Source organism: Cricetulus griseus, chromosome 4 (assembly GCF_003668045.3).
Source record: "Cricetulus griseus strain 17A/GY chromosome 4, alternate assembly CriGri-PICRH-1.0, whole genome shotgun sequence".
Taxonomy (NCBI): domain Eukaryota; kingdom Metazoa; phylum Chordata; class Mammalia; order Rodentia; family Cricetidae; genus Cricetulus; species Cricetulus griseus.
In genome coordinates, this window is record NC_048597.1 from 45694254 (window position 1) to 45697213 (window position 2960).

Genomic DNA, 2960 nt, shown 5'->3' on the forward strand with positions numbered 1-2960 from the left:
ACACACACACACACACACACACACACACACACACACACACGAAAATAAATCTTTTTAAAATAAATTTTAAATAAATAATTCATCCCAACAGTAGTTATTACAATTTAGGCAATTTATGTATTGGAGTTTCTCCACGTCACTCTGTAATGCATCTTTCTCTGTAATGCACTCTGTAATGCACCACTATTTCCTTCCCATTGCAAGCCCTCAATTTGAACATGATCAGGCCTTTCCCATAACTGACCCCTGATACTCAAATCAATTCCTTTTATAGAAAGCATTCAATAACGTTTTTGAGATAGGCTCTATGTAATCCAAGCTGACCTTACTTAAATTTGGTATGTAGCTGAAAGTGGCCTTTAACTTCTGGTCCTCCTTCCTCTACCTCCCAAGTGCTGGCAGTACAGGTTCCACCATCGTGCATGCTATTTTAACAAGCAAATTGTAATTACTGTTGTTAAGAAGTGGAAAGTGAAGGTAAGAAAGAACCTTTGTAAAAACAAACACTGAGTACTAATCCATCACCTCTCCCTATATCCAAAGCACGCTTTCCTAGTGTCTCTACTCTTATCTCTATCCAGACATACAAAGAGTGGTGTGTCTAAACTAGGATAAGAGCTGACCTGTGTGTTTTGTTCTTGCTGATTCTCTGACGTCCATGATTCTGTCTCCCTGTCTAGGCCTACAGTGCCTGCTTACCTTCTTCTTGGATTAGATGGAATCCCTAAACTTGATACCTACTGGTTGTATCATGTACATTTGAAGCTCATGATCATTTGAAGCAAAAAGGTCATTCGTTTCAGAGACAGACAACAATGGAAAAACAACTGTGAATGGCACGATCTTGCAGATCTCTTCACTGATTTACCAACCTCCTTCCTGTCCTTAACAGCTAAGCCTGGCAGAGTAGAGCTACAGCATTTCAGTCACATGAATTTTAGTGCAAGATCTTAGCTCTAAATCGGGGTGTGGTGGTACATCAGTTAGAAGGCTGAGACAGAAGGATGATGAATTTGAGGCCAGTCTGACCTATGTAACAGACTCTCTGTTTCAAAAACTACCCCCCCCCAAAATAAATAAAATAAGGATGACTCTAAGGACTATGAAATACCTGTCTGTATCATATTGATTTGTTTAAAGTGTTAACTCTGTGGTGAGCTATCTCTCTAATTCTCAAAATTGAAGCCACTTCTTCAGAAGGATAGCCACAAACACTCCAAATGGTACAAAAGCAAACCATGTAATAGCATCTGGAAGGAAACATTCCAGGCAGGTGTGTACAGAGAGGCGGGGCTACCTATGCTTCTTAAGTTACTGGGAGAACTTTGACTTTTCTTTGAGACAGGAAGATGCTGGAGATTTTCACTTTCATTTTAACAGACTCTTGTTTGCTGTTATGTCAGGAATGCACCTAAAGGAGTAAAAAGCAATGGTAGACAACTAGTTTTTGGAAGCTATAGCAATTATCTAGGTGAGAGGTAATGGGGACTGGGAACACGATACTAACAGTGGATCGGCTAAAGACTCAAATTCAGGATGTGTCAAAGATGAAATCAGCAAGAGTGCTGATTGATTAAATGTGGGATATAAGAAAAGAAATCAAGACTTTCCTTCAAGAAGTCTGACTGGATAAATTGAAGGGATATTGTTGTCATTTAATGTGATAGGAATGAATAAAAAACCAACAGAACAGGGAAGAAGGAGAGAATGTTAAGAATTCCATTTGGGACATTGTATGCTGTGCATAGACCATGTGTTTTTCTAGCCTATATTGCTTTACCTCACTAGGGCTAAATTCTATTCTTAATCTTAAGCCCAGACAAACCTCTGGTGTATAAAGCTAGATCCCAACTCCTAATATATCGCTATGGACTAATATCTACTTCATATTGACAAAATACCAGGAACCAGGGGCAGAGTATTACTGGAAGCTATTGCCAGACCTCATTTATCAGATGTAATCTTCTTCTATACTGATTTTGGCTTGATTTTCCTGAATTTCCACAGTTCTCTGTGCTCTTTATAATTCCCATGGCAACTTTTAATGGGGTTAGTTCCCATAAATCCAATTCTATTTTTCCACCCTCTCACTAGTAGATCTAACTGCTATATGAATGTCTCATCTTTGATCTTTTGTCTACACTGGGAAGGGTGTGATCACATATGTCCAGGGAAAACATAGCAGCATATATTGTCTCTAAGTCATCTTTCTAAAATTTATGTGTCGGGTATATACAGATGCTTTTAAAAACAATAGAGTGATGGAGAGGGAAAATGATGATTAAATGTTTGTGGTGGTTTGAGTGAGAATGGATTCATATGTTTGAATAGTTGGTCCCCGGTTTGTGGAACTGTTTGGAAAGGATTAGAAGGTGTGGCCTTGTTGGAGGTGGGGGTGCATTTTTGAGGCCTGAAAGGCCTCCCGCCACTCCCAGCTCTGTCTGTTTCCAGTTTTTGGATTTGGATGTGAGCTCTCAGCTGCAGCTCCAACTGCATGTCTACAGGAGGGATGCAGTCTCTTCTCTGAAAATGAGGTGCTATTCCAACCACATTTCTTACCAGTTCATTTAATTTTCCATACGTGCTTTTCTCAGTGATGTGAGCTTATGATAAATGTCAATCATCCGTAAAACGACCGGAAACCAGATAGAATGGGCTTGGAATCCACTAGATCTTTGCTCTATGGATCATTCCCTTGTGCTGCAAAGACCACAGGACGAGGTAGGTTTCGCGCCCCTGGAAACCGCTGAAGACTTTCCCGCAGAACACACCAATCTGACGCACAGCTGGAAAGGCCAAGGTGTTAAAGTCAGCGGGCTGCCTGTCCCCCTAATCGCGCCGCCCCCCCCCCCCACCTCCTCGCAGTCTTTGGCGGTGAGAAGCTTGAGAAGGCCCTAGAAAACTACAATTCCCAGCAGGCGCCGCGGCAGAGAGCCGCGGACTGGTGCTGTCAGACTCTA